Source organism: Amblyomma americanum, chromosome 7, assembly GCF_052857255.1.
Source record: "Amblyomma americanum isolate KBUSLIRL-KWMA chromosome 7, ASM5285725v1, whole genome shotgun sequence".
Taxonomy (NCBI): Eukaryota; Metazoa; Arthropoda; class Arachnida; order Ixodida; family Ixodidae; genus Amblyomma; species Amblyomma americanum.
Genome location: NC_135503.1, coordinates 140,340,076 through 140,351,610, shown reverse-complemented (window position 1 = coordinate 140,351,610; position 11,535 = coordinate 140,340,076). Strand labels below are relative to the sequence as shown.

Below are 11,535 nucleotides of genomic sequence, written 5' to 3'. Positions count from 1 at the left end.
CATTTGTTGCATTGTTTAACCAGAGCGGGACAGTTTCCACTTTTATGTTCATCGAAACCACATCTAAAGCAAGCGTTCGGTTTTGATTTCACTGCATCTATTCTGGCAGGATATGCGTCCTGTATTTCATTGAAACGTTCTTTGCCCTGTTCGCTAGCACGGCAGATTTCGACAGCTTTGCTTTAAGACGGATGTTCCAACACGAGTCTCTGCTGCAAAATTTTGTCCCTGATTCCAAGAATAATTCTGCTGCGCAGCATTCTGTCTTCTAGTGCGCCAAACTCGCACTGCTGTGCTAGGGTCCGATGTTCTGTGAGCCAATCGTAGAACGGCTCACCCTCTTGTTAGTTCCTGGAGCCGAAGCGAAATTCGTTGAATGTCAGGTTCGTTCTTGGCTTGAAGTGGTCTTTAAACTTCTGCATGACAATCTCGATGCCGTGCTTGTCGGCGTCATTCCCAAACGTGAAAGTGAAGAACAATCGCCTGGCCTTTTCGCCAATTGTCATAAGGAGCGTGGCAGCTTGAACCTCCTTTGCTTGCTCTCTCAGCTTCGTGGCCGTTGCATATAGGTCGAACTCTTTATTCCAGACGGTCAAGCTGTAAAAAGCGTCTCCCGTTGTGTCCAGCGGTTTCGGTAAGGGAAGCAGTGATGACGCCATTTCTTTTCCAACTGTTGCGGTCGTTCCTGCTGGGACAGTTTCAGACCGCGAGGCTACGTTTGCCATACAAGCTACGGTACGCAACCGTATCCCACTTCTGACACCATGTAGCACGCAAGCATGTGGGAACGAGGAATGAATTTTATTACGAAGTGCGCCGGTATTTATACCACCAGCTCTGGAGCTGAGACATGCGCAGTAACCGTCTTGTGCGCGCGTGTAACCAACGGTGCAGACTTACAGGCATTGTTAGCGAATCTACCTCCTTTATGCTGCTGTTGACCAACCGCTATTCTTAAATAGGAGCACATGGCTCCTTGATAGTTGGAAGCTTAATAGTAAGGGTTACTTCTAGGGCTAGGCCCCTCTTTTCATTACTTTTTTACTGCTTCATTTCACATTTCTGATAGGGAAATGCTTCCACCATTCGGAGAACTGCTAAGGGTGAACTCGATGTCTAGCCTATCAAAACGCAGCGTCCAGTCAGGCTGAAATCTCATTTCCGCTGCACACTACTTTGCCACTGCGCTACTTCCGTATAAACTCTGCTAGGACTAGAACAAAATTTATGTATTTATTTATTTATTATTTATTTATTTATTCAAATACCCTAAGGGCCCCGTCGGGCATTACATTCACAAAAAAAAAACATTTGAGAAATAGTTAACACAAAGTTTTGATGGATAATCAAATAACAGCCATGAACATCGTATAAAAATACATATCGAGCCCTAAGAAGTAATAGAAAATGAAATGACAAAATGAAACGAAATTGAAGTCTTCATTAAGGTACGGCTTCAACAAGTTTAGAACAAAGCGTTGGAGATTACAACTCGGCGCAACGTTTCAGGCCAGTTACAAAACGTTCGTGATCACTGATGCATGGTCATAATGCTGCAAGGCAGCTGATTCCATTGACGGATATTAAGGAAGAAAGGTTAGTGAAAAGAAAAATTCCTCGGGCGAAAATAGGCTCTCCATTTAGTTGGTTACCAGTGCGAGGAATATTGTGATGAGCCGCCTTGATATGGGGTATAGAAAATGACGAACAACTATGGTATGTTGTCCAGACAGGCCGCTGCGTGAACGAACGTGCAGGGGAGCATGCACGGTCAATAGAGAAGGACCGAACTTGCCCGCTCATTGCACTGCATGCACAGGTTGTGAGCCACGGTTAAAGAGCATTAGGATTCTGGGCGGCAGCAGCAGCAAAGACAAAGTAGTGCGTGAGTTTTTAGAAGCTTACCACATCAAGCGAAAAGGCGATTACTGTATCAGTGATACTCCCGTAATGCTGCACAATGTGGCAAATAACTTCTTGGGCGGCTTTGGTTGACCTCAGTTTGCACAGGCTTGATCTAGCATCCTTCACTCGTGTTCCCCTTTCTTTAGGCACGCGCTGTTATAAGCTCGTGCTCTTAATAAAACAAAGTTGATAGTTTGCGCTCTTTACGTCTTTCTGTTTTCTTCCTGTATCTGTCTTTTCATGTGCCCAAATCTTCTTAATAACAAAACTGTGGTATATTCTGTGGAAAAAGGACAGAACAGAAAACATTCAGCGCCTTTCAAGAACAGGTTATAGGCAGATAGATTTTTTTTATTTCTGTAACATTGGATGGCCATCAGTAATTCCTAGATATGAACCCGACGGCTATGATTTACAGAGACTCCAGTTTCCTTACTAAGTAACTGTGTTCAGCAGCTGATTCAAAAAATAAATAATATATTGAATTGCCCTGAACTACAAGTCGAACATTTCAGAGTATTCCTCGTATACTGAAAAGGTACGTCACGCATGTTCCCTACCTTCCTCGTGTATGTCTAAGATATGAAAGGTACGACCTCAAAGCCGGCCGCATGCGATAGAAATAGCTGACGCTTAGCAGCTGCCAAGGAAACAATAAATACTAATAGACAAGCTCCCGCAGCTGTTCACTCTGAACGATGTTAATGTCTATGTGGCGGCTCTCACGATATCCCATGACACTCTGCTCGGATTCACCACGCCTAAAGCTTCGGCCTTCCTTTGACGGGCGAAACACTGCAGGAATTCCTTCAGGCCCCTTCTTCTCGCATGTGACTTTCGTAAACGGTGTCTCGTCACATTCTATATCTTCTTTTCAGATGTTTTTTCACCATACCTGCAGCTCTCCTGCAGACGGGGCTCCTTGTTCTCCAATTCTTTTCTTCATTCATAACTATTGGCGTTGTGACTGAAGCTCTTGCATCTTCAAGCACCAGCAATGGGGGCTTCGAAATGTTAGGCGGCACTTCCGGGCCACCTGCCTCTTGTCTGCACACAGGAGCGGCATTCATGGTGCTCAGATTACCACGAGCAGCATTGTGTTCACAGAACTATCCTCGGCCACCAACCACCGTTGTGGTTGAAGGCACGCAAAAAGAGAAACAAGCACTTCGTACCTGGCATCCGGCGTACCGGAGTCTCTCGGAACTGCTTCCTGTTCACATCGGGGCCAGTGAACTCACGAAACGACAAACAGAACCACAAAAATGCGAAAAAAATTGTCAGAGCGCCTCAGAACAGAGTTCGAACAGATGCACTTCGTCTTGCCTGGTTGTGCGGTGTACACTTGCGCTAGCCACCCGCTCATATTGCTTTCCATCTCTTACCGCCAGAAATTTTTTATCTTTTTACGAAGTGTCTACAGATATGTCTGACGGACCCAGTGGATTCTCGTTAGAGTTACGGTGAACGTCGCTGTAAGCCCACGGCTGTAGTCACGTGCAAAGTATGCCCATCATGCTGCTTGAGTTACTTAACAGGAGCTGCAAACATAAGTTCGATCCCCATTATAGCATCTCCGCACTCCCACAATTGCCACTGATCGCGCGTCTTCACCCCCGGTCGTTAGCGGCGACCACCGCTGTTCCTTGCGCACAAGCGACCACGGCAGGCGACGCGACCTACGCTCGGTGCACTCGCTTCGCGCTCAATAAACAGTCTCGAAATTTGCCACTTCGATGCGCTCGTAACTTAAGTAAGCTGTCACGAGCAGTTTCGCCGTCTGCGATTGTGCACCAACTTCTGAACAGGGAACTCCTGTGGAAAATATTAAAAGAAGGAGGTATCGATCATGAGGCAATTAATTTTCTACAGGAAACATATCGAGAAAATACAGTTTATATAAGATTGGGAGGAATTAAGAGTACGACAGCTGTAGAGGTAAACAAAAGATTAAGGCAAGGTTGTCCTCTATCACCGCTGTTGTTCATGATTTATATGATAAATAGGTATGGAAAGAATTAAGGCTACAAGGAAGCAACCTAGGTTATGATCTGCCGTACAGATTAGGCGGAAGAGTTGTGGAGCAACGACTACCGGGTTTAATGTATGCGGACGATATTGTACTGTTGGCGGATAGCCATGAAGATTTTCAAACTTTGGTGAATTGCTGTGGAGACGAAGGAAACAGTCTAGGTTTGAGTTCTAGCGCAACTAAGTCAGGTGTGATGGTTCTCAACGGTACAACTGTTCAGGAGCTTACAATACAAGGCCATGAAAGACCCCGAGTGGCCGAACACAAATATCTCGGGGTATGGGTAAATGAAGGGCAGATGTACACGGAAAAGCAAGAACAGTCTCTCATAGCAAAAGGGCGAAGAGATGCCCGGATAATGAAACATTGGGCATTATGGGGGTACAACAGGTATGAAGTACCGAGAGGTATTTGGAAAGGAATAATGGTGCCGGGGCTTATTTTCGGGAATGCGGTACTATGATTAAGGGCTGAAGTACAGTCGCAATTAGAAGTAAATCAGAGAGCTGTTGGAAGATTAGCCCCAGGTGCCCACGGGGAAACCACGAACGAGCCAGTACAGGGCGATATGGGCTGAGCATCGTTCGAAGCACGGGAAGCTTAGAGTAAAATACTATACGAAGAACGCCTGAGGAAATTGCACGGTAACAGGTGGGCAGCTATGGTATTTAAACACCTATAGAGAAAGAGCGTTGACCCACAATGGCGGAAAAGGACTAGGAAGCTAACCAGTAAGTATGCCACACACGAGGACAGACAAAGAAAGGGCATTAAACAACAGGTTAAAAATTCGGAAGGTAAAAATTGGGTAGATTCAATGGAAAAGAAGCACCGTGTAGAGCTATATCGATACTGGAAAGGGCAGACCAGGAAGGAAGCATTTTGTGGTAACTCAAGAGGCAGTGCCGTACTCTTTGAAGCTAGGTCGGGATGTCTTAGAACGCGCTGCTACAAAAAGAAATTTAATGAAGAAGATGGCATATATGCTGTTAAGTTAGAAGCCCACAGCGCCTAGGGGTCGTTGCCCCCCCTCCCCGCACCTGTTCCCAAGAGCGGTCATGCCCGGGGGAAATAGAGGAATGTACGTCGAGGCGTGACGCCCGCGCTTAGGGTGAGCTACGGCACTAATCCTTTCGGCTGTGGCGCCGAGTCATCCCCTGCTGACCAGCAGGGGGCCGACGACCTTGTCCCGCTGAGACATTCCTTTGCTGTCAGCGGAGACGGCAAATCCGATGCGTGGCACTCGATGGAATGCACATGCAGAGAGCTGCACGCGCGGAATCACGCGCCCTGCACGTTCCAGAAGGTGCGAGGTCCACTGGGCACGGACCGGGGAGCCCTGGGCTCCGCCCACTTGCACATACGGTGTCACTGCACTGCGGTTGGTTAGATTACTCAAGCTCCGCCCAATTATCGAAGGGGTTAAAAACCCGCTGGGAACAATGACTTGGGACGAGCGCGCCGTCTCAAGCTCGGCCGTTTTTAACAGCCTTTTTTAAACAGTCTTTTTAAAACTGCCCTTTTTATATTTATATTGCCTTTTCCTCACCTGCCTTTTTAAGTCGATCCCGTCTTGAATAAATCAGTCTGTGTGCCAAGAAGTTGGGATCACTGCCCCAACCGGCAACGTGTCGCGAGACGAAGACTGATGATCCCTTCGTACTGCTAACCGCCGTGTATCGATCACCGGCCAGCGGGCCATCACCATCCACCGCTCGCGACGAGGAACCGACCAGCCCAAACCGGCCATCCCATCAGAAGGAGGGCAAGAACTTAACTTGTGCTGTGTGTGGTAAATCTGTCGAAACAATAGAACACCTCATTCTAAAATGTGATGGTATTCATCATGATGTCGAAGCAGGCACAGTCACTCTTCCTGAGGCCCTAAGGTTTAGAGATAACAATAGTCATGCAAATAAATCTGCGGTGTAAATTAGCAAAAAGCGATTGGAAGATCGGTGGCTCAAAAGCAGAGGTGACATAAGGTTAAAAGTTTAGGAAGGCGTATTTAAAGAAAATGGCGAATTTTAATAACTTCACACACAGTTAAGCAAAAATAAAGGGGAAAAAAGCAGAGCATGGTGGCAACTGCCATCACCCCGTTTCAAAGGGGACGCTCGTACCTTCCAGCCATCCATCCAGCGAAAACCCAGAGTTGGCGTCTTTCGGTTCGTCGATTTCGAGGCAGGCGATTACGGGTTTGCATCATGTGCGGCTGAAGCAGGACAATCCTTTCGACAAACTTACTGCGAGAGAAAGGTTACCGCAATGCCCAAGTTCTGTGCGTAGTTTCAGCGTAAACGAGGCAGCGGTTGAGGCGAGAAAATCCCATCAAAGCAGAAATCTCCCAGGGATACTCGGATGAAGTCGAAACGCCTATGTATCGAGGCATAATCTCTAGACGTCTTATTTACCAACTTTTTTTTCATGGAAAAGATGGAGACGAACTTACGACATTATATCTGCCTTAACCTAGACTCCTCGCAGACGTTACTTGTGACGTCCTGGTAATGTGAGATATTTAGGAATTCCGCATTTTTCAATCATTCTATATTTCGTGTTGCCTTACTGCATGTATAGTCGGAAATTGCTGTTGACTACAAATCTGAAGCATGATCAGCGCTGTCTGTATTTTTGTATGTGTGTTCGTGCTCGCTTCACGGCAATATTATCCTACCTAAAAAGAAGAAAAATATTGGTGGTAAAGGCAAATCTGAATGCACACCCACCAGGCTTCTGACTCGACTGGACGCGGTTGGTTTAAAATGCCAGTCACTTCTGGCCAGGATTCGCATTCTTATTTTGTTACTATTCTTAGTATCAATTTAAAACCTTGCTCTGCAGCCAACCCAAGCTATCTCAGCTTAAGGTGTGAGGCCACACTGTAAAACTTTTTAAACCAGTAGTCAAGACTATAATAACCATTTTTTTCTGATTAGGCATGTTTTATTCAACTTATCCAACTATGCAAAATACTGAAATTGGTTTAATTCAATTTTTGGGAGTCAATTTTTCTCAAAAATATGTTAACACTGCTAGTCGCGCTAGCAATGATATATAACTACTGGAACGCTGAACTGTGGAACGCTTTGTCTTTTGTGTAGCTGAATGTGTGACATGTGCAATCAACTAGGATAAATGTAATGCAATCAATACTGAGAAGTTAACTTTCGGAAAACTCATCAAAGTAAAAAGAATTATTCATTTACACATTCATTTCAAGACTAAGAGGTAATTTCAATTTTTTGTTACATTTAAATTTTATCCTAATTATTGCGTATATCTGCATATAAGGGATTAGTGGCCGAAATTTCGTTTCAAAAATATCGATTCCCAAAAAAATGTTAACGCAGTTTGTGTAAGACGAGGTGGAGCGAAATCTTTTCGGAAAAACTAAACATTTCAAAGCGCCTGAAAGATGTGAAAGGTAAAAAAAGCACGCAGGTCTAAAATGCACCACGCTCATACCTGGGGCCCTCTTAAGGTGCAGTAGAGTCTGCTTCTGTTCGTTTGGCTGCCCACTGTTTCCTCCTAGCCCATTCTGTCTCGTCAGTTGACATGCGCATACATAGCCTTCTGCATTCGCTGGTGGTCTCTGGCAATGCAAGCTCTTGTCGTGCAGTGCCCTCCTTCAATAACAGCCTCTCTCGGGACGTCCAGGGGTATCTCTCCTCGTTCCCCGTGCTAGGGTGCCTCGATGTCAGCACCACCGTTCAGGGTGGCGACAACTTCAATGGCGCCGCCATATTGAATCACACGGTATCGGTTGCGCTAGCGTTCGTTACGGCGCTGTTCATGCTCTCGGCGCGCTTCAGAGTGCTTCGACTTCAACAGCCTTTTATGCATTGCATATTGCAATCGCTCAGTTCAGCCCTTGGGCGCGGCCGGGCAGCCACCAAACCACGTGACGTGACGTCACGACAGCCGGAGGAAAAGCTGGGCCCCAACTCGCGCGGTCGCAGTCACCACCTGATTCCCGCTCCTCCCGCTAGGGGCGCTGCGCCGGCGCGTGACGTCACGGAGGAAAAGCTGGGCCCCAACTCGCGCGGTCGCGCGCGGCCGCAGCCACCACCTGACTCCCGCTCCTCCCGCTAGGGGCTCTGCGCTATGGTTGACGTCACGGCATATGTATAAAAGAGCTGCGCTCTTTCGCCGGGACAGTCTTATACCCCTGTCACACGGGCACTCTAAAGGCACTTTGAACTAATGCTCCTTTACGCGCCCAAAGGAGCACTACTTCAAGGGAGTTCGTCCGTGCTACACGGTCGCGGAACGACCTTCGCAAGAAGTTTTTAGCGCCCTCATCGGCGAAAAGCGTTAATAAAATTGCAAACCTCACTGCACATGTAATTACAGAAATGTCACATTTTTTTAGTAAATTAGTTTTATAACCGTATTATGTTAAAGCAACGCAATTATAACTGCAATAATGACATGATTTTCCAAGTACAGAGCATAACATCACAGTGCTGGCCACACTGAGCCCTACTCGCGCAGTCTGGCTCAGGCTCAGCTTCGTTCTTCGGTTGTTCCCTTTGGTTCTTTTGCCCCTGCGATCGTTGTTTTTGTGGTCACGTTTTTCTGGTATGCCTTGTGTTCGGCGGTCTCCATCCATCCACGCGACGACGAGAGAAAATTTGAAATTGCGCTTGCAATGAGTGTGGTTTTGTCGTCGTCCATGGACCTTGCGCTATCAAGGCGAAAGGTGCGTGAAATAAGGCGGCGTCTCTTGGCGAATAAGGCCTTGCTTATAGCACTGGCCTCGTCTCGGCGCACAGTGCGGCGGCAAGTGTGGGCATACCCCCGTAACGAACGGTGGTTTGAAGACACGCTGCCTGGTTTAGGTAACCGACACTTCCGGCAATCTTTTCGCGTGTCGGAGACAACTTTTCGCTACCTTGTCGATGTTTGCCGACCAGCAATGGAGCGACAAGTCACAAACATGCGTGAGCCCATCCCCGTAGAGAAACGCGTCGCAGTCGCTTTGTACAAGCTCTGCTCGTGCGCAGAGGACAGAGCCGTCGCTGACGTCTTTGGCATTGGGCGGTCAACAGTCAACGAGCTCTACAGAGAATTCTGTGAGACTGTCGTGGCTACGCTGGAGCACGAGTGGGTGAAAATGCCCACTGCCGTTGACATGCGTGCTCACATAAGAGAATTTGAAGATATGTGTGGGTTCCCGCAAGCCGTTGGAGCGCTGGACGGATGTCACATCGCAGTGTCGCCACCGAAGGAGCATGCCAGTGACTATTATAATTACAAAGGATGGTAAGTAGTCAACGAGTTCTGATATTATTGAAAGGACCATGCAGGAGACGTCCACAATATTTGCATGTACTGTGCTGCTTGACACCAGCACAATTAACTTGTAGCAGTCATACATTGGAGACGCCGCGTTTTTATTTCTCACATACTATGCTCATTGCCACTTGTAAAAAAAAAAACTCATAGCAGTTGTAAATGAAATGTCCATGTTTTCATAGTTAGATATATTGTGCTCTTCGTCTGTAAAACAATATATAGCCATTGTAAATGCGAGTTTTCTAAGCGTATGTGTTGAGGTATGTGTTGAGGTAATTGTTTGATGGTCAAGATAGGATAGAACAAACGTATGAACTACTGATGTGGAAGCATATGAAACAAAGGCAGGAATGCATCTTGTGACATTAGCAAGCAATTTGAAGCAATCCATGTGCGCATCGTGTTACTTCTTTTTATAATATTCCTCCTTCATTGCTGTCCTCATGAGAGTACATATTTGAAGACTCTTTCTGAATGCAGTTTGTTGTATGGTCATGAAATATTGTGCTTTGCAGGTACAGTGTCATTCTACTGGCCCTTGTTGACCACAAGTACCATTTCCGGTTCGTGAGTGCTGGTTCACCGGGGCGGTGCCGTGACTCATATGTATACCAGAACTCCACGTTGGCCACGATGGTTGAGTCACCGATATTCGGTGCGCCAACTGCCACCATCAACAGTGATTGTGCCACCCTTGATCCTGTGTGATCAAGCATTTCCACTGACACCAAACTTAGTGAAGCCATTCAGAAGCCTGGATACTTGCGATGGGCACAGGAGCTACAACTACCACCTGTCCAAGTGCAGAAGGGTTGTGGAAAACGCATTTGGGAGACTTAAAGCAAGGTTCAGGCTCATTTCAAAAAGAATGGATGCCAACGTCAAGAATGTGGCACAAATAATAAGGGCGTGTTGCGTGCTCCACAATATTTGTGAGCATTTTAATGACTCTTTGGCACAGCAGTGGTTGCACGAGGTAGAAATTGATGACGCTGTGCATGTGCAGCCTGCACATTCCTCTGATGTTGTAACTGCAAATGGTGCAGATGTTAGGGAAGCACTTGTCGAGTACTACCGGCAGTTTGAACAACACTAGAAATATTTGTCTTGGTACACATGTCTGCGGAAAGAATGTGTCATTCTTTGTGCAGCAGTTATATTGCAGTTTTTTCATGCATCACGTGGCCTAAACACAAACTGCACATCGCAGCCATTGTTCGGTTGATGAAACCGAAACAGTGTCAAGAAGGAATTGAATTATAAATGATTTAGCAGTTGTAGGCAAATACCACGGGGTGATCTATGTAATGCTTGAAGCATCATTTGAAAGAACAAAAATAAAGCGTGCAAACAATAGGTGCGCCTACTCCTTCTAAGCTTTATTAAAAAACTTTCCCATTAAATCTACAAGCTTTTTTTGTGCATTCACGTGACGCTCCATTAATTGAGCTTCCTTCTCTGAGGCAGCTGCCAGCGCAATTCGAAGCTGGCGTTGCTCTTCAAGCAGCTGCTGCTGGAAGCTTGAGCTATCAGCTTTCCTCTTGCGTGAGCGCTGCCTCTGGTTGCTTGCTGGATCCTGATTTTCAGCATTGTCCTCGCATACAGCTGCGCAAGAGGCAGCTGTATGCGGTGAAACTGGGGCATCCCAATCCTCAGTTGTGCTCCTAGAGGGGCTTGTGCGGGCTTCCATGCTGGCGATGAGCTGAAAAAACGAATGTGAGAGAATTAACATGCGCTTGTCATATTCCATGTATTGGTGGCAATGAAAGCAGCAAAACGTTCTCGACGTAACCACTTTTGTGCAGACTTCTTCAAAAATGACTTTCTTCTCAGGAGTTGCACTGAATTGCAATTAAAAATTATTGCACTGTACCGTAGCATACAAACAGCCTTTTGTATGGAACAGTAATCGTATAACATTTTCAGCAGTGAACAAGTTCACATTCACATGCGGAATTCCTTGCATTAATGAAGAATTTCATTTTTGGAGAAAGCAGTGAATCTATGAGTCTGGAAATGTATGTAGGGGACCATGGAAGTGCTCTGTGCGTATTAATATATGGTGTCATTTCTGTGCTTCTATACAACCAATAATGTGCACAAGGTTTGATGTAAAAGTGAGTGTAGTGGCATGGACTGCATTTTCGTTCACTTGGGTTATTAATTGCAAGCATTAATGCAGTGCCGAAAAAAACTGCTGCCCACCTGTTCTACTGTCATACTCTCTTCAACCAATGAATGGTCATTGGCTGGCAGGCTGCCCAGAAACCTGTGAATTTCTGAGAAATAAATCCATG

At 46.3% G+C, this 11,535-nt stretch overlaps 1 pseudogene; it reads left to right on the top strand.

The window, feature by feature from the left end:
* Positions 1–8,591: 8,591 nt before the first annotated feature.
* Positions 8,592–10,334, top strand: LOC144098103 (uncharacterized; annotated as a pseudogene).
* Positions 10,335–11,535: the final 1,201 nt, after the last annotated feature.